A 25,870-nucleotide genomic window follows, 5' to 3' on the forward strand; every position below is an offset into this window, starting at 1 on the left:
AAATAATTCGATGGAAATAACAAACGCACTTAACAAATTACAGATGTGAAAATTTCATTTTCAGTGTCAGTGCAACAACAACAACAACCCAAAGAAGAGGAAGCAGGGGACAACTGTAACCCAGTGCCCGTGGGGACGTGCGCGCAGAGAGGGAGAGAGAGCGAGAGAGCGAGAGCGAGAGAGAGAGAGAGAGAGAGAGAGAGAGGAGAGAGAGAGAGAGCGAGCGACCCTCTTGGGCCGGCGGCGGCATTCCACTCTGCCACACACTCTGCATTCCACAAATTAGAAAATGATTAATGGACTCAACCGGTTGCACAAAAACCCAACCTCAGCCCCCGACCAGCTCCTTAGCTGTAACTCCAACAACAAAAACACACACACACACACAAAAACCAAGCCAAACGGCGCCGTCGCAGAGTCAGCAACTGGTAGCGGGGAGCGGGAGGGTAGCTGGAGGGGGGGAGGGTAGGGGGGTAGGGGGGGTGTGTGTGTGTGCAGTTGGTCTGTGTCTGGCACACTTCGGCATAAAATAGCACTCGAGAGATTTGAGCACTCCGTGCAGGACACCCTCGCATCCTGCGGCACGCCCGGAGTCGAGGCCAAAATCCATCTAGCCATCGACCCAAACCCCAAGCCGTGCAATCCGATGCCAGACCATGTGCCATGGCAACCCATCCCTTGAACGGGGGGTGTGTTTGTTGTCATTTATTGGTGTTGTCCTTGCAATCATGCCTGGATACCCGCTACCCGCTACCCGCTACCCGCTACCCGCTACCCGCTACCCGTTACGCGCTACCCGGTTGCGAGTACCGGCTGCTGTTGTGCTTGTGTGTTGTGTTTTCTGGGGTCACGCTTTGCTCTTTTGATCGCATTTCCTCCCACCTCCCCCCGGCCGACTGGGTAGAGCCAGCTCTTGACTCACCCATGAATCAAATTACATTTTAAATCCTTGATTTTAATCTGAAGGGGCTGACAAATGGATTTTTATGTCAATTTTTCCTAAATTACACTGCAACTTCCACTTCTCATCCAGCTCAGCCTCCGCCGCCTCCACCTCCTTCCAAAGGGCTAAACAATTGAATTTTGCATTTTGACACAACGCAAACATTACGCAACTCAGCGGGTAGACGAGAGGCTGGGCGGCTGGGTGGCTGGGCGGCTGGGAGAGGCAGGCGGAAGCGTTAAGTGAGTACGGAAGGAAACAATCAGTGGGCGTTGCTTCAATGGGGGCGGCTTTTTAATCTCTGATTAGAAAAGCAACTGTTGACGCTGATGAGGTTGCGCATTTTGACACGTCCAACAGATAGAGAATGGTTCCGGCATTACCGGACATAACGCAGTTACCGGGCCCGGCAGAGCGCTACTCAATTAGCGCGTCAGGATAAATGCGAGAGATTTCTTATTCATTTTTCAATTATTCGCAATTATTCATTAGGAATAATCCACGCATGATGGAATATCAGCATTATTTAGACTGCAAAACAGTCTTCCTCAAGGTAGGTAGAGAGAGAGAGAGGGGGGGGGGGGATGATATGTAGAGTAAGTCCACATGGATCTTAATAATAACAATCAAGTCTGAAAGTTAGTTAGGGAAGAGATATGCAAAAAATCCTTGAGACGTTCCAAGATATTCCATTCTTCTTTTAAATCAAGCTGAGATCCAAACTCTACAAAAAAAACCTAATTAGATTTCAGGTGTGATTCGAGAATACTTTTTAGCTTGGTTGAAATATGACAAAGATGAGGCGAGCACTGGCTAAGGGGCTAGTTTATAAGTGGAAGAAGTCACGGGTAACGGCAAAGGAAGCTCGGACAAGCATCGATACTGGTTGACTAACAACGTTTATCAACACTAGTTGCGTACAGCCAGTGTTAAAACGAATCTCTGAGCTTAGAATTGGCCCGCCCAAAAAGAAGAAGAAGCATTCGTTTAGTGGAAATTGTTAAACTTTTTACGTTGATAAATGATATTTGACATTTCCATTGTAAAAACACGCCTTCCAATTGGGATTAATATAGACAAACTATGGCGATCATAACAATAAAGCTAATAACAACAAAAGTTATTAAACCGACAACAACAACAAAAATAATATTAACACAAATAATATTAAGTCGGAGGAAGAAGCAGCAGCTGGGACAGCAGCATAAAGAAAGACGTTGACCAAATGAAGAGTGTCGTTAAAGTTCATAATAACAATAACTCAATGTCGCCGCAGGAGGCGATTGTTGCCATGTTAACGCGCTCTCTCTCTCTCTCTCTCTCTCTTTGTTTATATTTTGGATGATATTTGGAAAAATATTAAACCAGAAGAAAGAGAAGAAAACACAAAACAAAATAATAAGAGAGAGACATAGAGAGAGAGAGAGAGAGGGAGGAAGAGAGAGGGAGAGAGAAACAGGTTGAGAGGGGGGTAGAGAGAGAGAGAGAGAGCGGGCGCATTTCGCGGTATTGTTACGCTTGATGCAACAGAACGCACAAAAAAAAAAACAATTGAGAGTGCCCGACTAGTGGATACCCTGCACCATCTTCTCCCAAACCCCAAATGCATTTTCAAAAAGTTGCTTTCCCGTTACCGGTCTCGAACTGGCAACCCCGTTCAACCCCGCCTTCGTCTCATACTCGGCAACCATAACAAGAATTAAGCGAGGGGCAACAATATAAATTTTCTCGTTTTTAGATCGGCGGAACTATGTCCCCTTAAGGACGGCATAATCTCGCCTTGATCAGCGGCGAAGCTATGTGGTTAGCCAAAGAATTAAAGATACTTGATCTACATATACTAAAACTTTATATTATACTTATATATATATATATGTCTATATATCTTAAAGCCAGATTTCGATATTGATTTTTATCGATTGCTAAGAAACAACGAAAGTTATCGATTATCGGTAACAAACTCGTACTGCGCGGTCAAAAGTCTCAAGTCTCTGAATTCCATACGGACAGATAGACGGACAGACGGACGGACGGACAGACAGACGGACGGACAGACGGACAGACATGGCTAGATTGACTCGGCTATTGGAGCTGATCAAGAATATACATATATACTTTATGGGTTCGGAGATGTCTCCTGCTATACGTTACACATTTCATGACAAAACTATAATACCCTCTGAAAGGGTATAATAATATGTGTGTATATATAAAAATACCTGAGGATGGGTTCTGGCCTGGCTGCTGCATTTTCGGTTTCAGATTTCATTCAAAGGAATAAAAACATTTTCAGCACACCGTTACGACCTAAAGATACCCTGTTTTGCGTCTGAAATTACAAATGGATGTAATGAAATATGAATTTGATATTTTCTGATTAAAATTGAAAGTAATAAAATATAGTTTTGGCATTTCTTATCGATAAGTTTACGTATATCGAGCTGTAGCCTAAGTTTTGAACTTTGATGACACGTTCAGCAGGGACAAGCCAATATACCCTCTATGCCACTCAGCGTACAGGGTGTATCGAGTTGAGGCAGCAGTCTGCGGATTAAATTGATAAAAAGCCTTTTGGCTGGAATTCAGAATCTGGCTTTTGGCTTTTGTTTTCAGCGCGCGATTCATTGGAATTCGGCTCAGGCCCCGCGCTGCCCTCGGTCCGCTGTTCCTGATTTTTCGGCAGCCCTTTTTCCTAACCGAAACGCGCTTTCACGCTTGAATTTCCATCGATTGTTCCACATTGATCGCCGAATGCGACCCTGTGCGATGGCACCACATTGATCGCGATATCTAAACGCATTCAATTAAATGAATGGATTTGCGCTCGATTCTTTGAACTCGATTTTATGCGCTTATTATGCTTACATCTCGCCAAGCTGGCCCAGCCGCGTAGTTCCCCCCCGGATTTAACGATTTTCGAATCGTTTTCGAAACAACTTAATTTCAATTTTTGCTGTTTATTTTCTTTTTTATGGCTTCATCTTGTGTCCGGCAAACTTTATGGGACATAATTAAAAACTTTATGGCCAGCCAGGTGATCTCTTCTACTTCACTCCTTGTAGCTCCCCCCCCCCCTCCCCCCTCCCCCCTCTCCACTCCCCTCTCCATTCCACTTCTCTAGCTGGCGCCAGGCTCATAAAAAGGCATTAAAATCACAGCAGAGCATTTGCCTAAAAACAAAACATGCTCATTGTGTGGGAATTCTCAAGTGTGTGCTAGTGTGTGTGTGTGTGTGTGTGTGTGTGTGTTTGGGTGTGTGTCGTTATCTTTATGGTTCGTTTCACTGTTTAGCAACGCATTCAGATACCGTTGTAGTTCTTGATAGCAGAAGGAGACATCAGCTGCTGTTCGGGCATGTCAGAGTCGCGCGAGTTTGTTTTGGCAATACCCTGTAATTTCGATTTGGGTTACTTTAAATTGCATTTTTCTATGGCTAATTTAATACACAGTATGCAGGTGTCATCTGTCCGACCCTTACCCCAACATTCATTCCCAATTTTGCAGAAATTTGTGCATATAATCCAAATTTTCAATTGCTTAAATAGTTTAATGCCCGAGCTCAGATGGTTGGGCAGACGGACCTCAAGGATTGTGCCTGTGCCTAAAGGCTTAAAAGTTGCCTGAAATGATCAAACGTTGCCCCATGAAACCCCGTTCGTTCATTAAGCTTTAACAGGGCATAGAAATCTGCATAAATCAACTTGAAAATTGGATGAATCGTTGGGTGTCGGAACTGACCCCCGTTTGACTCCGAGCGAGGGCGTTGCCAAAATGTCAATATACGAGTCGCCCACCAAAATAATAATAATAAGAAAAAACAATGCAAGGGCGCTCAGTCGGGGTCGGGTTCGGGTTCGGGTTCGGGTTCGGGGGTCGCAGCTTGGATTTGAAGCTGAAGTTGAAGTTGAAGTTGAAGTTCGGGAGTCGGTTGCATGATAAATGACTCTGGCGCGTGCCGAGTACCTTGGGTTGGCTGCTAGCTGAACTGTTGGGCTACCTGATCGCACCGCTGTACCTTGTACCGCTGGCTACCTGTATTTTTTGATCGACCAGGTGCTATTTTGATATATGTGCGACGGGGCGCATCCATCAATTAGCCGCAACACTCAACCATCGCCAGTCCAATTGATTTTTGCTGCCCCCGAAATTGATTGCGAGTCATTTATAATGCTCGATGCCGATCCGGCAGCTAGCGGGATCGGATCACTCTGAGCGAGTGCATCATTTGATGGATTACCCCATTAGCGGCTAATGATATACATAAGGCATAGAACCCCCCCCCCCCACCACCTACTTAAGCTCTATGCCCCGCATGTGGCATGCATTTCCGCTTTTAATTATTGCAACGTTGCAATGTGGCAGCGCGTCGCATCGCGTCGCATCGCATCGCATCGCATCGCATTGGCCTGGAATGACATGCAACCAAATTGCTGGCAATAAATTTCACACATTTCAGCACAGAACAGAACAAAACAGAAAAAACAACAACAGAAATTAAGAATGATTCGAAATACTTTAAGCGACGATCCTCAAAGCAGCTTCAGAATCGCCAACTCGACAGCGCAGTTTGTCATGCGACAGCAACAACAAATAAATGAATACAAAATTGGGTAAGATATGAGAGTGAGAGCGAGAAATACGAGACTGAGAGCAACTGCATCTAGTGGACGCATTCCCGATTACGAAAACGCCAAAAAAAGGTGCGATTTTCGTTAAATCGCCGAGTTTCAATTGCCTAATACATTGAAATTCTGTGAGCAATAATATGGCTTTAAACTTTTAAATAAATCTTTATAGATGCTGCAATAACAATCGATTAATTAATCGAATTCAAATCTTTACACTTATCGATAACTTATAGTAGAAAATTATGCAAAAGGCAGAAATGATTTGCTAACTGGCCATGGAAACATTTGAAAACCTTTAAAAAGCAAAAGTTCCTCAAAGCAAATCAGAATTAAAACATTTATTTATCGATAATAAATAGCAGGAAATTTCGAGTACAGCTAAAAAGGCAGAAGTTATCGGAAATGGAAACATTTGAAAGCCTATTGAAAAGATTTAAGCATCTGTAAAGAAGAGTTCCTCAAACCAAATTGAAATTGAAACAATAGCTGATCGATAACAAATAGTACGAAAGCGCAAAAGTAATCGGAAATGGAAACATTTGAAAGACCTTAAATACTGAAATGATATAATCAAATCAAATTGGTATTGAAATCTATATTCAACGATAATAATTATTAAAAATTTCGGAAATGGCTGAAATTGCAAAGGCGACCGATAATAGAAACATTGTGAGTCTTCGGGAAACACACATTTATCGATAACTATAAATAACTGTAGAAGATTTCGCACATGGCTTAAATTGCAAAAAGAACTCAAAATTGGAACATATGAAATTTCTTAAAATAAAGAGAAGTTTCCCGAAGCAAATTGAAATTAAAACGAGAGGCTATCGATAACAAGGAGTAGAAAATTTCCGATAAGCCTGAAATTTGAAAGGTAAATGAAAATGGGAACATTTGAAAGCCTTTAAAAGAGCCAACTTAAATGATGTAAGAGCGTGAAGGGAGAGGGCGAGAGAGGGAGAGCAAGAGTGTAAACAGTGGCAGTTGCTTGAATGCAGTTGCAATTGGCGCAGCAACAAATTGCTGGAATAATTACGCACACATTGACAGCTACAGATTGATATGTTTGTCGGCAAGGACAACATGAAGGACCATTGGACCAACTGACTGACTGACTGACTGCCTGCATGACTGACTGCCTGACTGACTGAGCGAGCGAGCGAATGAGTGAGAGATCTGGTCTGGTCTGGTCTGGGGTACAAGTGACATGCCACGCGGCTACTTCTGTTGCCCATTGATGAACGTGAGGTGTCAAGCAAATTGACTGCCCAGCTAAGCGACGCGTCCAGCGGCGTCCCAGGCAGCAAAGCGATCCAAAGGGGGGGGCGTAATCGAGTTTCCAAATGCAGTTAAACAGTTGGTTTTTATTACCTCAGCGATTGTCAGCTCGATTTTTTGTTATCGATACATTTGTTTTATCTTCAAATTGTTATTTTTTGCAACACTTCACTTGTGAATAGAAATTTGTAATTAATTTGCAAGCCATCGTGATTGGCATTAGGATAATCGACTTAATCAAAAAACTCATCGACCTAATCAAATCGATAAATCGCAGAAGCCTAATAGCTTGGTATTCAAGTGTTTAGACTTTCAAATGCATATTCCAAGCTAATTATTTTCTCAAATTCTCGAATAGGTTTTAAAATATCGAACAGTTGGATATGGACAAATTTGGGATAATATAAATTGGAATATAAATTGCCTGTTTCTGCAGAAGCTGGTCAAGATTTGGTTATTGGCTCGCATTTGATTTATCTTCTTAAGACTTGTCTGCACCAAGTGATCCCCCTGGAGCGACGCCTCTGCCTGCTGCTGGCATCTGCAGCGTCGCAGCATCGGAATTCGCTGTTTACGTGAATTACGCTCAAATTACAAGACGCCGCGAATCGAGAAAAACAAGATGAGAAAAAAAAGAGAAGAAAACTGTCAGAGTCGCAGAGCCTGAAAATAGCTGCGCAGCAATGGGAATGCATTGCAAATTAAAATTGCTAGCAAAACGCTTCGCGATGAGCTCAAGAGTGGAGAGGGGGGGGGGGGCGCAACTGCGACAGGGTGCACTGGGCGCGCACAGGGCGACACACGCGAGCTGTAGGGCTGTTGTCGCTGTTGCGCTCATTGAGCTCGTTAGGCGATAACTTTATGCGGCATTAAATTTTATGCGGCCATAAAACAAACAAATTCGCCTCGTACACGCTCATTCACAACACACACACACACACACAGCATTACGGCGACTGAGCACGACATGAGACAACACACAGGAACAAGAACAGCAACAACAACAACAAATAAACAACAAGAGCTACAAAAACAATTACATGCAACAACAATAACAATAACAATACCAATGGACTTGCGCGTGGAATGCATGGTTAAAAGTAACAGGCGCCCGAGCAGGGATCCGGGATCAGGGATCACTGGCCGTACCGGCTGCAGTAGCCCTACCGGTAGCCCTCATTGTGTGTCTGCGTGCCTCCGTGTGTGTGTGTGTGCGGTATGCGTGGCGTATCGTTAAGTGGAACAAGAACATGTCGCTTTACGCCCCGATACAACTCAACTTGTGGCTTTGTATATATTGTACCCAACCATATATGGGCCGTACCCGAATGCCTGGTCGCAGTGCTGAGCTTAAGTCTTGGACAGCAAGTGCTGAAATGCCATTAAAATCATGGGCACAAGCAGATATCACACCTGAGTCATAATGCCAAGCCAAAAAACCTTAAGTTATCTTAAACATAGTGTAGGGTAGCTTAATGGACGCCCTCAAGGTGTGCACACCCTAAACTGCATAAGGAATAGAATGTGAGCGTTGGGTGGTTGAGTCGGAGGGTGACGCTACTTCAAACTGGATGTTTTCTAATCACGTGTCAAATCTGTACATCATTTTGATGGTAACTTAAAACCAAAGTTCAAATTCGAGTACGGCCAGAGGGTAGACAATCGCAATCGGCATCGCAGATGAACGGAGGTTGACGGGAGAGAGGCTGCTGGGTCTGCAGGGTCGGCAGGGGCTGTGCCTTGAGGTATTGAGCAAAGTCAGCGAGCCCGATGTAAACTGATTAACAAGCCCGATAAGCGGAATGCCTCAAACAATTGCCGTGCACTCGCATTTGCCACTTTTTCTGACGCAGCCTCAATGGCCACAATGGACCATTGTTAGACCTTTGTTCCGGTACCCCTCTCTCTCTCTCTCTCTCTCTCTTTCCGTAGCTCGCCCTCTCGTGTTGCTTTGTTCGGATCGTACGGGCGGGGCGTTGCTGTTGTTATTGCCACAGCTGTTCTAATAAATAGCATAATGCATTGAACAGCTTAACAATAGAGCAGAAATACTTAAGACATCGGCGAATATGTTCTATCGTAACTTGGCAACTATTTGAATGTAAATAGCCAAGATTCGCTCAAAGCGGAATATCTAAGTTATCGGGTTCTCATGCTTGTGTCTCTTGTGGCTTAAAATATCCCTTTCTTGCCTCACACACTTTTAGCTTGATCATAAGTCGAGTTCTATTGGAATTGTCTGCAATTTAGGCATACAGCTAACAGAGTTATCGTAACGAGGGATCCATTTCGGTCTTCAATCTGAAGATTCGTTTTATTAATTAAAAAATTCAGCTTGAGATCTGTCAAGGATTTCGATGTCTACTGAAGAGAGAGAGAGAGAGAGGGAGAGAGAGAGAGGAGGGGGGCGGGAGAGAATAATTAACTGTATCCCCACATAAGCACTCAACAGCAAACCCTCGTCTCGGAGTGTGTATAAACAAAATTAAACAAGTTGCATGCACCTGCGGCTCACAACGGGAGCAGCGCTCGGGCAATTGAGCCAAGCATCTAAGAAATGATGTGGCAAGTTAATTTCCGAATGCCCCATAACAATAGATTAATGGCCATACAATTCACAATGTTGTCGAGCTGTTGTGCTGTTGTGCTGTCGTGCTGTCGTGAGCGTGAACCGTGGCCTAATGCTACTGCAGTCTGGGCGTGGCAGCTATAGAAAAGTCGAGGGTACCCAGGTCCAGGTAAGAGCGGCGTCTACGGGCTGCCCCCTAGAGGGCTGGCCCATTAATGAGCGCGACAAACTAACGACATTTGTGGCTTCTCGAACGATGATTTATGCGGCTGTTCATTAGCTTCATTAAAAGTGAAAGGATGAACTGAAGATCGGACGGACGGACCGACAGACGGACGGACGATCGAACTGTTCGAACTTTACATGCGTCAGGTGGTTTTTTTTTTTTTTTTTTGTCATGTCTCATGTTCGGACTGTTTATTTGTTTTGTGCCTTCTCCAAATGAGCCGTAACCAATAAATGTTTATGACCCTGCGGGCAGCGGAGGCGGGCCGGAAGACAACCGTGACAACGCCCCTGGTTTAGGCCGCAGCCCAAAACTTAAAGAGAGAGAGAGAGAACAGGCGAATGTCCACAATAAAAATCATTTTGAACAACATTAAAATGACACATTGTTTTTGTTGCGGGCCACAAAACTCCAACTAGCCATATTTACCAACTTCAGTTCCAGTTCCATTTCGACTTCCACTTCCATTTCCATTTCCATTTGCAGAGATCATCGCGTGGATCCAGGCGCCAGTCGCTTATCAATGGATAACGGCGGGTCATCAGGGCGGACGACCCGCTGCGTTTGAAGACAAACAGAGGAGGCAACAACAGCAACAACAGCAACATGCACAATGAGTACAAGAGTTGAGTTGACAAAAGGCCAACCGAATCTTGGGAACAGGCATCACCGAATTGCGAATGCCTCACATTAAAAGCCAAGGCGAATTCCATTAGACGAACCTAAGGAAGCATATGCTTAGACTGAGCTATTGATAAGGTCTGTTACTGATCAAGAATATATATATATATCTAAGAGTAAGGATCTCCTAGTGTCATCCGCTGTGAGTTGACAAAAGGCCAACTGAATCTTGGGAACAGGTAACACCGAATTAGAAATACCCTACATAAAAAAGCCAAGTCGATTTTCATTAGTCATTGATCAGATCTGTTACCCATCAGGAATATATATCGGATACATCCTATTAATACAAACGCTTATTCTCATTATTTTTATATATATCTGCTTACATACACAATACAACAAATTTTGATACACTTAATCGAATTCCAGTGTCGACATATTACAAGGTAATCACTCTGTAAAGAGGAAATCCTTGCGATTAATATATAATATAATATCCGGTTGAACTTACCTCCATAATCTGAGATTTTGCCACATCCCTATCAAGCGACCTAACCTAGCCTAGACCTATCCAAGCTACGGCGGAGACTGGAAGCACGAGTTTACAGGGTATATCGAATAGATTAGTCCAGCAAACTTACGTTTAAGAAGAAGCATAACTTTTATGCGGCCATCACAAATGTGACTTGAACACCTCAAATTTTCGTATATCTGTTTAATTTTTGTGTTTTACACTCTTTCCAAAAATATTAACGATGTGTTTTGTGCATAAGAAAAGCATTGAAGAATTTTCATTTTAGATTTCCAATGAAAATCTGGTTGAAGGGAAACAAATCGGCTCGGGCTACTGCGTTAGGCTAAATTGGGGTTATTTTGGATTAGCTCATGGAATAGCTATGCTCATGGTATTTGTAAGACAAGGAAGTCATCTTGAGCTACTTAAAGTCTAGGGTAATATAATTGGGAAGAATAATTGATGTCAACAGAGAAGCACAGTTGTCTTTAAAGCAAGATATATTCTAAGAAAAACGAATGTAAGTCTTTGACTAAGTCAAACTCGTAGCTGCTGAGCCCCAACAAGAATGCATTCAAAAGTATTAGCAATAATCAGGCAATCGTTTCTATGCTATATGCTATATGATCTGGGGACTCAATCCAGCCGACCTAAACTAGCTAATTCTTTTAAATGCCATGGAGAGAGGCTCAAAGAGAGAGAGAGAGAGAAACAACTGAGACCTGCTCATATACAGTTTGCAATTCTTCCGAGATACGTGGATACATTGGAAAGAATTTAAGGACTAGCCGACCTTTGGGCAGAGTTTTGGGCGAATAGTCCAACAGCTACCAGGCCAGAGTTGTCCACAGTTCAGCCTGACCCAGATGTATCATTTCGACTTATCTGAGGACCAGTTGGATGAGTTTTTATTTTTTGTCAGGCTAAACAGCTTGGCCCGCACAAACGACAAGTGCATAAATCATATGCTCATCGAAAACCCAACAAAAAATGTCGGTGACAGTTTGTTTCTTCTTTTTTTTTTTTTGTTCCTTATCGGATGCACTCGATCAAGCGAGCGATTGCCAACTGGTGCAGGTAAATGAATTCAGCTGCTCTGACGTCACAGAAACCTGCCTGATGGCATTTTAATTATTGCGACTGAATGATGATAAAGCGCGCAGCGTTTATCAGAGCAAACAACAAGCAACAGTTCCAGAGCTGTTCTCTGGTTGTCTGATACCACGCACAAATCCGATATACAGGGTATCATTGGGTAAGAAGTAAGACTACAGACTCTACTTTTGGTATATAACTTTTCCTATTTATATGTCTACTTTAGATTTAGTGAGATCAATCTAATCACAATCTACTCATAATAAATATAAAAGTTATTATAAAGAAGTTTTTTTAGAGCTCATAGCTGAATCGTGCGTAGACAATTGTTATGTCTCAAAGGAATAAATATCACTTAAAATATATATGATATTTAAAGCTGGATATAAGAATTGGTTTCAAGTCTCTTGAAAGATCAAGTCTACGAGATTAGGACTAAGGCAACTAACTGTCCAGGATCCTAGCATATTTGGGCTTAAAGGAACATTGTTACTCTATGCAGGGTATTTGCCAGCATGCCAGCTTTTGTAAGCTAGATCCGTTTGAGCTGTGATTTTGTTGTTGTTCGTCGTTGTATTCATTTTTTGCAAATAGCTGCAAGGCGTGAAATTTGTACGTTGCGGTGGGTCTCTGGCCACCGAGTGGGACGGCAGGTGAATAAACTGCGCTGCAACTGTCCGCCCTTTCTTAAAAAACACTTTGTGCATGCTATAATTATGTTGGGCTCGCTATTTGTTTAACTCTGGCTTCCCCGGATCGCACAGTGGGTCAAAGCACAAGCAAGCGATGTCAAATCGCTTGCACAAGAAATTGAAGGGCCGCAATTTATATGGGCCCTGGCATAATGTGAGAGGTCAGCTGTTGAAGAAAATAATCAAAAAACAGTAGCTACTGTTGTTTGTTGTGCGACTTGGTACCACTGTGCCTGAGCACTTGTGGGTACGTATCGTGCGGCCCGCACGCACATTTCACTTATTATTTATGAGGCGTGCGCTGTGGGCGTGGCACGCTTGTTGATCGGCGCTACATGAGCGTACCCCAACAGGCCCCTGGCGCAGCAGCTTGAACGATGCCGGACAATGCCGGACGGAACGGGACGTTTTCAATCAACGTTCAACCGGCCGCTTGGCCTGCCAGGCGAAGACAAGCGGGGACCACCCTTTTAATGAAGCCCTAATTACAGTGTTTATAACAAAAGGTGATTACCAAAGCAAACCAACAACACCAGAGACCAGACACCAAGCAACCAAGCAACCAAGCAACCAAACCAGGCAGCCAGCCAAACGGCCAAACAGCCAACCAGTCAACATCCACAGGCAGGCAGGCAGGCAGGCAGGCAGGCAGGAAGGCAGGCCCCGGAACGCATCAACAGCTCTTTAGGACAAACCAGCGACTGACGTCGCAACCCGCTCGATAAACCGCCGTACCCGCCGTACCCGCCGTACCTATCGTACCCGCCGAGCCGCTGTCTCCCAAACATTGAACGTCAGCCGCCTTGGGGCAATCGCCTTGTTTATTTCAGATCGCAGCACGAAAGACGCAGAACACAAACTCAGGCTTTGTCAGCGGTCAGCGGTATCTTAGGCTCTCAGCCTTTTTGCAGACGCTGTGCATTGACTCGCCCCCCAAATACCCTGTAATTAACACTTAGAGTGAGTAGGAGCGACAAGTATCGATACCTGCATGTGACAACTGAAAGGAAATCGGCAAAGTTGCCAGATATCGATAATACATTTACTATCGATAACATCAAAGCTATCGATAGTGGCTACAGTGTATGCAGGAACAACTTTGTCAAGAATTAATTAGAAAAACATACGTACCAATATTAACCCAACTCTCGATATTATCTAAACCATCAATAGCATCTAAATGAAGCTAGCATCTTTGAGAAAATACTATTCAAATATCGATACTATCGTTAATACTTTACAACCAAGTACTTCTATTTTATTTCGCCACTCGCTGTTCTTGCGATTTGATAAAAATCCATTAAAGAAATAATATATAATATTATGAAATATGTATAAAATTAATTTACGCGGTATCTGCAATTCATGCACACCCAATTACTGTATGTGCGTGTGTGCGTGTTGTCTCCGTCTCTGTCATCGTCACATTATTTATAACTTTTCATGTTTAAATTCGTAATTTTGGCCTCGTTTGCCCCACCCACCTCTCCTCTCGCACCGCACCACCCGTCGCCCCCGTCGCACCCGTCGCACCCGTCCCCTGCCTAGGTGCCTCAGCCACCCAGGCTTCGTCAAGAGGCCTTCCCATGGCGCTCGTGACTTGTAAATATTGATTTTAATCGAAATTGCCCCAAATTGCTTTGTTTTTTCCATGTGTTTCGGGTACGCAATTTAAGACACTTTTGCTGTGAAGAGGCGCTCCATGCGATCACAGCCAACTACGATCGTTCATCATAAATGCATATGTACTTATATAGATCAATCTTCTCTCCCCCCCCCCCCCCCCCTCTCTCTCTATCGATCAGTTGCTAAGGTGCTAGAATATTTGTGCATACTTATTTAATTACAGCTCTACTGATCGTTGAGAGATGTTCACAGAAAGCCATGGATTCCTACTTTACGATCAATACAGTAGTTATTCGATTTAATTGACCAAAAGGGTATCTTTAAAGAATTAGTATACATATATTAGACTAGATCATTGATCACAGTGATAGCTTCCCAAGAACTCAAAGTATCCAGTTGACTTGGGCATCCGAGTCTTAAAACTACAAACTCTATAGAAATCGAATGAAAGCCACGTATTGAGAATGTGATCAGATATTCCAGATCCAGATTAATGTAAAGTAAACAAGAGCGTGTGCGATCAGTAGTGATCAGCATCAGCTCTTGAAAGTCTAATGAAGATCCGTAAACATGAAAATAGTTACTGATCAGTGAAAGCAATCAGATGCTCTAGATCCTTATGTGAACTGCATAGTTTGATCTGAACTAAACTAGGTTGCGGGTGATCAGTAGTGATCATCATCACCTCTTTAAAGGCTAATGAAGATCACCAATTATGAAAATAGTTACTGATCAGTACGAATAATCAGATATTCTAGATGGTTGATCAGAAGTGATCAGTAGTTACCAGTTGTTAATGAAGATCATTAATTACTAGAATATTTGGTGATCAGGGAAAGCAATCCAATGCTCTAGATCCTTAAGCAAGTTGTATAGTTTCACCTGAACTATGCTAGGGTGTGGATGATCAGTAGTGATCATCATCAGCTCTTGAAAACCTACTGAAGATCACCAATTATGAAAATAGTTGATGATCACTGAAAGTAATCAGATGCTATAGATTATCAGGCGAATGGTTGAATAGATTGCCGGTGATCAGAAGTGATCAGTAGTAGTAGAACAGTTAGTGATCACTACAACTAATCAGATGCTATAGATTATCGTGCGACTGGTGCTGTTTGATCTGCACTAAACTAGAGAGTGATCGATCAGTAGTGATCATTATTTGAACTGATCACTAATATAACACAGATCCTAATAGCGAATCCGACGGCGATTTCTACAACTACTGGGGGCGTACTCGTTTCATCCTGAGTATGATCAGCATGACCAGCATGATCATCATGATCAGTGGCGCTCTCTCGCTCGCACTTGCTGCCAGTTGGCCAGTTGGCCAATTGGCCGAGTAAAACATCAATTGGATTGTAAGGACCGAAAAGACTTGAAAGGCAGAGCCGACCGATGCCGGCAACGCCGTCCGAGCAACTTATCATGTCCAAATTAAGCTCAATACCAAATAAACAAGTCGTACGACTGCGTTTTTTTTCTTCACTTCACGTTTTTTTTTTTTATTGTTTTTTTTTTATCCTTTTCTGGCCGCCGGGAATCCAGCAATGCCTGTGTTGGTTTTTCCTTCTGCTTGTGTGAGTTTATTTTGTTGCTGCTTTGTTTTTCGAATACCCCGGTGCCTCGATAATGCCAACTCTATTTGCATTGGGCGCGGCGAGGCAGAGTCGCCAGCACCGAGTCTTTCCGCGCTGCAGTTGGAGGCGAAGCGGTCTCAGCTTTGCGTTCGCCTTTGTTTGAATTAATCGAAGTGATATTTTGCTTGTCCCGAAATAATTTATCCTATGCAGGGCCGACTGCACCGATATCTGGCTGCAGCTGCAGGCTGGACCAGAATTGGTTTTTTTTTTTTCGCTTTTTTTCTTTGCTGGCGGACCGCGTCGAAAGCCGCGCAGAAATATAAATATTCTCCATATGGGCCCCATTGATACATTTTGACATGAGTTGTGGCCTAAGCGCGCGTTAATAACCGCAATTTATGCGATTTTGAAGACGGCGGCGCCAAAAACAAATCAAATAAAAACAAAACAAAAAATAATCACAATAAAAACAAACAATGCACAAATATGATAAATATATATATACATATACTCGCATTTATCTGGCGGGTGCCGAAATTTTAATACCTTGGCAATGAAATGAAATCAATTACGTTCAATTTGATTTTGCTTTTATTGTTAAGCTATCGGCTGATTCTATAGCTATAGATATAGTTAGTCCGATCTGTTTGATACTAATATATATACTATCTGCTTTTATACCAAGTCGCTTAGGCAGGCGTAACTAAGCTAAGCTAAGTCTGAATCGGCTTAGTCTGAATTCAATATAGCCAAACGATCTGGTTAGTAAATATTTATTTACAGCTTGCAGCTGGAAATATTAGCCGTTTCTAGCTACATAAATAGCTTCCTTTGGGGCGACTTGCTTGGAGACCTCTGGCGAATGGAAGGGCAAGGGTTATTATGATAATATTTTCATAAGCTGCAAACAATTTTATTATTTTGTAGGTTTTAGTGCTTTGATAATAAGTTCACTTTTAATATGTTTTTTAAATAATCTCAAGTTTTAAGAACTTGAATAACTTTTTAATAAGTTATTTGTCTTGTAAAGTTTTCGAATTTAGGCAACTTTACAACACTTTTTTCACAATATTTTGATAGGCAAAGGGTTTAGCTTTGATAATATGAACTAGAGTTCAGTTGAAAGAGAATATTTAAATTATCTCAAGTCTTAAGAGCATGATTATCTTTTTACAAAGTTGTTTCTCTTTGAAAAGTTTTCGAAGTCAGGTAACTTTTTTTTGTCAACATTTTCACTTTAAATATGTTTTTTAAATTATCTCAAGTCTCAAGAACTTGATCAACTTTGTATAAAGTTGTTTCTTTTTGAGAAGTTTTCGAATTTAGGAAACTTTGTTTTTGTCAATATTTTGATAAGCAATTCGGTGCAGGCGGGTTCTGGTTGCCTTTGACTTTGTTGCTTTCGAGTTGACAGTCTCTGTTGTTGCAGTGCTCAATTTCATGGTCATTTGTGCCACAGCATTGCATGCAGCTGTCTGTTTGTCGCGAGTTCGTTGCCTAAGTCTTTCGTTTCATAAGTTGCGTGCCGGTTGCGTGCGTGTCCGCGGCAAGGTGCGAGCGGGACGCGGCTCGGGCTTGCGTAGCCGAACAGACCAAAGCGACGGCAACCTTATGCACATTTAACAAGATTCGCATAAAATTACAAAACTGACATAATTCAAGATAGCAGCGTGCACAGCTCTCACAAAATTATCTCATTCCGAACTCCCTTTGGAGCTGGAGCTGGAGCTGGACTTGGACTTGGACTTGGATTTGGATTTGGAGTTGGAGTTGTAGTCGTCGCCGTCTCCTAAATGGCCTGCTAATGGCCTAAAGTGTACTTGCCGATAATATTTAGCACATACGCATCACTTAGTTCTCAACAGTTTTTGTCTTCGCTTGGACCAACTTTCGAGCTTGGACTCTCCTCTGGCTGTGCTCTGGCATTTCTCTGTCAGTTTGGGCGCTTGCTTGAGCCATAAGATCGTTGACATTACGACTGTTGGCAGATGAAATCAATTTACATGCATTCAATTACAAATTGTGAGCCATTTGTAGACAAAAACGAGGAAGAAAACACATGTACACAAAAATAAATAGAAATAACTTGGGTTGCCGACTGCGAGATATTCTGTTTTCAGCTTAGAGAACAAACAAAAACTAGAAAATCAAAACGTGCAAAAATATTTCAGCTTTAATCGTGGCAGATCGACTGCAAATCTTAAAGATGGATCCGATCCTGATATTGAGGTAAATTATGGGAGTTATTTCTGATTTTACGAGCTGTCTTCAAATCTTATGTACATAAATCTGACATACACGATAAGTGTATATCTTTGTCTAGATATAATTATCTATCTAACATATACGATATGAGCATATGTATGTCAAGATACATTTATCTTATCTATATCTATGTAACATATAAGATATGAGCATATCTATGTCTATATCATATCTAAATAGATTTCCATTTTTATCTATATATGTTTATCTTACATTTACGAGAGTGCAAATCTATCCATATACTTATATATTTATCTTATCCGTATATCGTACATATACGATAAGTGCAAAGATAAGATTCGGTAATATAAACATATTTCATTTTCATTTTGTATCTATCAGGAAAAAGCATAAGAAAATAAAAAAAATTTGCAATGTTTGCTTTGAGGGAATTGCGATTAGTTTGGTCAAGAAGATCTGTAGCAGATCGTAAGTATATATCTCACATATAATACAAGCAGTTCTCAGTCTAGATATAGGCGACGGCAAACTTGATCTGGGCTATATACAAAATATATGTATATAGAAAACAAAATCGAATGAATGGACGGACACTTGATCCGCTATAAGCTATATACGTATATACATATATGGAGAAGAAGTCGAATGGATGTGGCACAGGCACATCATACCCGGCCAAGCCGTTGGGTGGAACAGAGTAGAAACGCCAAGTTTCCAGTGGATGGAAAGGAAAGACAAAAAAAACTTGGCCAATCAGTTTATTAAGTTTATGAGCCAACTGCCAACTGCCAAGTGCCAACTGCTTGTAACGGCGCGTTTTTACGAGCCAATAGAGCATAACCCATACCCCCCTCTCCCCACTCCCCCATCCCCCCGCCCATGCCACCCTCTGCTGATCATACCAAGGCATATCGATGGACTGATCGCTGCGACAAGTTTTGTGGCGCTGTTAAACGTTTGCATGATTTTGATTTTGATTTTAACGATACGCGTCGGAGCTGAAGCTCGGACCTGGACTTGGACTTAGAGATTGGACATGGAGCTGAACTGGTCTGGGCTGGACTGGAGCGGAGTGGAGTGGAGGGAAGTGCAGTGGAGTCGGGCCGTCGTGCAGCACGTCCTAATTAGCGCCCCGACTGTGGTGGCCATCAAAATAAACACTTTTAGAATACGAGCGGAGACATGTTTTTATAGTCATAAATTCGTTGAGTTTATGTTGGGAAATCTCAGATCTGGCATTGAGATTATGGCTTAGCATTTCTCTCCCTCTCTCCGCATTCCACTCGCTCACTCGCTCATTTTGATGGATATTCAATGGAGCCTCTAATTGAATAAACAAATACTTGCTTCATCTTTTTGTATACCCTTTGAAACGGCCTTAACAAGGGTATATCGTTTTTGTGCAAGTGCATGTAACAGTCGGAAGAAGGCATTTTCTGTGTGTCTGTCTGTGTGAGCTCCGCGGAAATTACAAAATCTAGAGATTTTAAATGTATACGAACTTCTAATTTTTTTCGATATCTCCTCCTATTTTCTAACTATCGATAACTTTCGATTTTGAGTCATGCTTTGTTGGTCTTAAATCGAACATTGTCAAAGTTGGATCCATTAGACGTGTGATGGAGAATATTTTACTCTTTGAAGACCTCACCCATTTCCCCCTGAAATTGGAAAATAAACCTATTTTATATACTACTTCTTATAAACTACATTGAAGTCTAGAAAATTGCAAAGTTTATCAAGGGCAGTGGGAAGGAGAAGCACACCAGCCACCAGGGTATCTGCTAGTCGAGCACTCGCCAACTTGTTTTTCTTAAGGCTTCGTTTAATCAGCGAGGATAACACCCAAAGTGCTCTTACGGCCTGGCCATAATAGCATATTCATGTTTATGGCCAACTTCCAGCTTATCGGCGAAGCGCCCTCCTGAACGACAATCAGTCTCTCCCTCTCCCTTCCTCTCGCTCACTCCTTCTGCTCTCGCAAGGGGCGCCTTAACAAGCAGCCAATGGCTAATGGCTCATCCATGCCATGTCAGACGATCCGAATGCGATGCTGGCTAAGTTATCACACGATCCATCCGAAAATGGTTCCATCGGGAGACGCGCGCAGAATTGCATTAATAAGCCACAGCTTGGCGGAGGCTGTCGTCGATTTCGCTGCCATAATTTAAATGCGGGACAAGATAAGCGACAGACAGAATGCGATGCATTGGAAGCATTGGAAGCCCCCATTCTTTCATTTTGGGCTCATCTGCAGGCCATATTAAAGCGCGGATATTCTATAAAACCTATAAAAGCTGTTCATTTAATTAGTCAAGTGCATTTATAGACTTTTATCTATTCAAACTGAGACAGCAGGTTGATCAAACTCTCACAAGTGGACATTTGGCTGATGCCCTTTTAAAGGGTATTTAATAACACAATCAGCCAAAGTAGAAGACTTAAATATATGCTCTCTACATATCGCACATACAACATTCTATTGGAAATAAATCTATAAACTTACATAGACTCGAATATCGTGGAAGGTAGAATCAGAATACCTTGACTGAGTACTCATTGCATCTACCTAGCATATTCCCCAGCTAAATTTACCCGAACTCAATAAAAACAAGTAAGAGGTTCAAGTCGGGAGCTCCCGACTAGGGGATACCCTTCTTCCGACAGGCGATAGGTATAAAATGAAAAAATACTTGATATATACATATGTATATACTATTCTAGAAGCAACATGTCAAGTTTGGTGACTCTAGCTCATATTATTTGCCGAAATTGCTTTTAATCGATTACTTGGAAACGGAGCAAGTTATCGAATATCGGAAACAAACTCAATCTGCGCGGGCACTAGGAGGACCTACAGCTAAAATTTCAAGTCTCTAGCTCTTATAGGTTCCGAGATCCTTGCGTTCATACATACGGACAGACAGACGGACATGGCTAGATCGACTCGGCTATTGATGCTGATCAAGAATATATACACTTTATGGGGTCGGAGATGTTTCCTTCTGCCTGTTACATACATTTGCACAAATACATAATACCCTTTTTAACCATTTTCAATGGGTTCAGGGTATAATTATTTGAAGCCCGTTTCTTTAGATTCTTTAGATTGCCAACAGATGCCGCTTGGAAACTTGCTCTATCAAAAATTATATCTTTCCTTTGGGCAAGAGTTTTACATTGAAGCTCTACATTATGTAAGAATTATCTTTATCTGATTCCCGGATTCTAAGAAGTTCATTTCCAAAGATCTTTGTTAAAGCCCATCTTCTGGCTAAGAACGAAGGGCCAAGGCTTGTCAAAGTCCTGTCCGATCCGCTTTAAATTTCAATATGTTTAATCGAATTTGGAAAATCCTCGAAGAAGTCGCAGAATTCCGTTCCATGATATTTCATTTGATCCGAAAGCACTTTTTGGGATCTATGTGAAACTTCCCTTTTACCAACATTAACGCCCCTCAGAGCGGGAAGAGGGAAAGCAAAAGGAATGTCTAGAGACGGGCAAAGCCGGGTAATGCCAGCCAGCATATGCATCTAGAGAAGAATCCCTGAGCACTGATTACAGGCCGATGACATGCAGAACGCCAAGTGATTGCAATTGTTGTCATCTGGGATGAAGGCGAATTAATCAAATGGTGCAACCAGAGCAGAAACAGAGGAAGAGCGGGAGAGCGAGAGTGGGAGAGGAGGAGAGAAGGAGGGGGAAGTGGTACAAAGGCCTAATGGCCATAATGAATGGATAATGGCCAAGGAGCTGCATTAACTACATGACAGCAAAGGCAGAGAAAGAAGCGCGTTGATATTTGCACAGAGCCAAACAATATATAAATTAAGGTAACCGCATGGGACGCCAACTGGAGCCTGGCACCTGGTTCTGGAGCTCCAGCCCGATCACCAGCAGCAGCAGCAGCAGCAGCCCGAGCAGCAACTGTTGCGCTGTGGCATATACTTAATTTCAAGTTGTCCGCGGAAAAACTTAAGCATATTTAAACGCATGTCGCTGAATTCTAGTGTGTGTGTGCGTGTGTGTGTGTGTGTGTGTGTGTGTGTGTGTGCGTCACAGGTGGGGGGGCTAAGGTGCTGCAACTGCGGTGGTTCTCAGTCGCCGTCGCCGTCGCCGTCGCTGTCGCTCGACTCCGAATCCGATTCCGGCGCAATTCTCCAGGCTGGAAACTGGCGCTGATTTGAATGTCTGGACATGAAGCTGGCGCTGGCGTCCAAAAAGATGCTGCGACTGTTGTTGTTGTTGTTGTTGTTGTTGTTGCTGCTGTTGCATGCAGCTTGTGGCCGGTTGTGTGCCCCACGCTCACGCATATTCCGCATATGCAGACAACGCGCGACGGGATGCAGGCGCCACTTGGCCAGGCGGCAGACAGGTAAATGTTAATGCCAATGCCCTCTGCCTCAGTCGCTGCCTCAGTCGCTGTCGCTGGCAGCGAGTGCTTGCAACCGGCTGACCTTTGCACATGCCACAAGCAACGGCAACTCACAAGCAGGAGGTCAGATGTCGCCAGTTGGCCCAAAAGCGCTATGCCCCGTGTCGCTGCCCCTACCTGTGCCCCTGCCCCTGCCCCTGCCCCTGGTCTCGCTGCAATCGTCGCCTTCATCTTTGGGCTGCTGTCAGCGTTGCCATCATATCAAATGACAAACTCGACTGCACAATGAAACGCAATGCGTGCTGGCAGCTCTGCAGATTATCAGAGCTCGGCCAGCTCAATTGGAAAATGATCGATGATCGGTACGAGTGTGTGTGTGTGCGTGTGTGTGTGCTGAATGTTGTGGCCGGCTTTGAAATGGGTTCGCTTCCAACTGACATTGCAACAACTTGCCGCTTGCCTCCTCGTCTCCTCGCCTCCTCATCTCCTCATCTGCCATCTTGCGATATTGTCAATAAGTCGGGTTTTAGGTGGCATTTCGGGCACAGCCCTAATTAAGGTTCGCTTCTGTTTATTTTTCGTATTCTTCTCAGTCTCCGCATCTGATTCCAGAGAACTCTTGAGTGCCCCAACTGCAGATTAGAATATGGCATTACAAGTGCCACAAGGAGCTGCCTGGGCCTGCCTCTAGCCGGGCGTGCCGGGCTAGACGATACACTGTAGATTCTCAGTCTTCTTCCTTCCGCTTGCCACGCACTTTACGCAGCAGCTGTGCTTCTTCCCATACAACCGAATGTTCTTGAATAAGATGAAAACGAAATATGTGCACAAAATATTTTATATATATCTATACTATACAGAGAACCTTCATACCAAGTTTGGTGTAAATAGATCAAAGAATTCTCAAGTTATGCGCAAAAAACAAGTCTGGAAATCGATATTTATCGAAATTTGTGCAAGTTATCGAACAACAAAATGATAGATCCTAATCAGGGATGATTTTTGGGCTCGCAGTAGCTTCCTTTTGCCTGTTACACACATATGCTTAATACTCTTTTGACATGAGTCCATGAGTTTGGGTATAAAAAGAAGAAATCTTTTAAAAGTACAGGAAATTTAGAAAGAACAAATTGAAATTGATCTCGTTTTGAGCGCAATGATCGATTGTCTTAGACTTTTCATAGAATTTCTTTCGCGTATCGTGCAAAATATGGATGAAGAAATCTTTGATAATATGCAGAATATATATTCTTGAACAGTATCTTCTGCTATACTAATTACATGAAAAACCAAGTGTTAAACGCTTTTTGTTTTGATTGGAAGCGCAAGTGCGAGATAGCTGTAGAGTGAAATATTTATTATGCCGCAAAATGTTGCATGGTGGCAAAAACTGGCAAAGACTAGCTGCGACTTGGAAACTGTTATATTCGTGTGGCACATGTTGCAGCCACAAACAGTGCTTCAGCTGGCGGCGCTGCGCCGACGCGAACAACACAAATGAACATGTCGACGTCCAAGTGTCACCGCAAAGATGTTGCCAAGCAGTTGTTGGGACACACAAAAACCGTCGAGAGGCACAAAGGTAAACGGTGCGAGAGGTGGGAACGCGGGGACGCGGGGACGCGGGGGCGACATGTTGTATCCATGTATCCATAGCAGCTGCAGCTGCCGGTGTCCAGCAATGAGAAGGGCATCGGCATCGGCATCGGCATTGGCATCGCCGGAGCTGGCAGCGATTGCAATCTCTCGCTCGCTCTCGGGACCGTTGCAGTTGTCGCAGCGAACTTAATTTTCCGCCATTTGCTCATTTGGCCTGGCCAAGAACCATAAAGCGTATGTGGCCATGCCAGGAGTCGGGAGTCGGGAGTCGGGAGCTCATCATGGCAGATCTCGTGCCGCTGATAAGGGCAACCGCCGCGAATGAAGTCGTCGCGTCAACGGGCCAGAAACACACACAAACATACACAATTTAATTAAACGGGACGACTACCGTGCAGGCTCCACTTAACGGATCGCCACATATGTATGTATGTATGTATGTACATACCCTGCGCCCCCATTGAACCCGAGCGGCTCGATCGGTTCTGCGTGACTCGCATAAATCGCTGGCCATCGATTTGGTTAAATCCGAACGATAAAAAGAAAATAAACTAAGCCAGAGCCGAGCCGACCTTGAGAGCGACGGCTAATGAAGATCTTGGCGTCTTATTGGAAACGTTTCGAGCGTTTGCATAATTCATTTTCAATTTATATGCCCATTTAAGACGATAATGGACGCAATTAAGTTCGTGTCCCTTTGATAATTTTCCACATTTACGCGGCCATTAAAGTGATTCCCAGCGCATTTTTCTCGCACATTATCAGCTCCTCATTTCCATAGTCGATGACATGCAACGACAACGACCAGAGATCCAGGTTCCATCTACCCATTTATTCTCTCCCTCTCTCCCTCTCTCCCTCTGCCTCTCTCTCCAACTAGTTTCTCTGCTGTCCATTCCGCATTCGCTTATCGCCTATGTAGTCAGACGAAGAAAAATGATAGACGCATGTGGTAAAAAAAAAAACAACATCTTAGTCTTGAACTTATGGGCGGTGGCTATTAGGGTGCCACACGGCAACGGGCCTGTGCCCCGAGGGCTGAGGTGTTAATTAGCTTTATCTTAATGCAGGTTCCGGCACACAGTTCAAACTGAATTAAACATAATAATTTGTTTGCCACTCTCTAAAGTGACTCTTAATGTTGCCCGACTGTGCATAAAAAGCCAGATATGACAACCATCTTTCCCTCTCTTTCGCTCCCCCCTCTCTCTCTCTCTCACGCCAAGACGCCACCCACTGGCCAGGTCCATGCCAGAGCCACGTTGGCGGCTCGTGTTAAGCGACCATTAATCACATTAGTTATGCATTAATACGGTACTGCTAAGCAAAAAATGTATATACTATATGACTTATTGAGGAGGATGTTGCTTTGCCTAATGGCTGACATTAGCAGAAACATGGAATGGCACGTCGAGTGTACTGTAAATTTAACGCTCACCCTCAAGATGTACAATAGTTGAAATATCCCATTTTAAAATTTAAACTCTGCTATCTATTTTCATACTATGCGCTTTTTTAAATTTATAATTAAGGCTTGCTTTGAAATGTTGCTACAGTATTAACATATGTTAAGACTCTGTAAAGTTGTCTAGTATTTAAGTTTTAATAACATGTGTATTTGATTTGGCATATCTTTGATTCATAAATAATATTGCATACAATATTAACAGTTCCGGGTTTTTTTTTTAAATTTTAAACATATATACGAATAATGATTTATGTTTTGATAATATATAGATGTATTTAATCGAGCATATCTTTAATTTATAATTAAGGGTTGCTTATTGCATTTTTAACATAAATCACATATTTAAGGGCCCTTATAGATGAATGTACATAGAATGTATGTTACATAGTATATACACAGTGGTCGCTCGATAATAAGA

General features: G+C 42.9%; 1 long non-coding RNA gene across 1 annotated transcript; it reads right to left on the reverse strand.

Moving 5' to 3' along the window:
• Positions 1-10,624: 10,624 nt before the first annotated feature.
• On the reverse strand, positions 10,625-11,109 carry LOC135440364 (uncharacterized). Its single transcript, XR_010438280.1, has 3 exons — positions 10,913-11,109; positions 10,783-10,859; positions 10,625-10,726 (listed from the first exon to the last, which is right to left on the reverse strand). It is a non-coding gene; the product is annotated as an uncharacterized LOC135440364 (long non-coding RNA).
• Positions 11,110-25,870: the final 14,761 nt, after the last annotated feature.

The sequence above is a fragment of the Drosophila montana genome, unplaced genomic scaffold (assembly GCF_035044405.1).
Source record: "Drosophila montana isolate Dmon_TW-CO22-7 unplaced genomic scaffold, ASM3504440v1 contig_924_1, whole genome shotgun sequence".
NCBI lineage: Eukaryota > Metazoa > Arthropoda > Insecta > Diptera > Drosophilidae > Drosophila > Drosophila montana.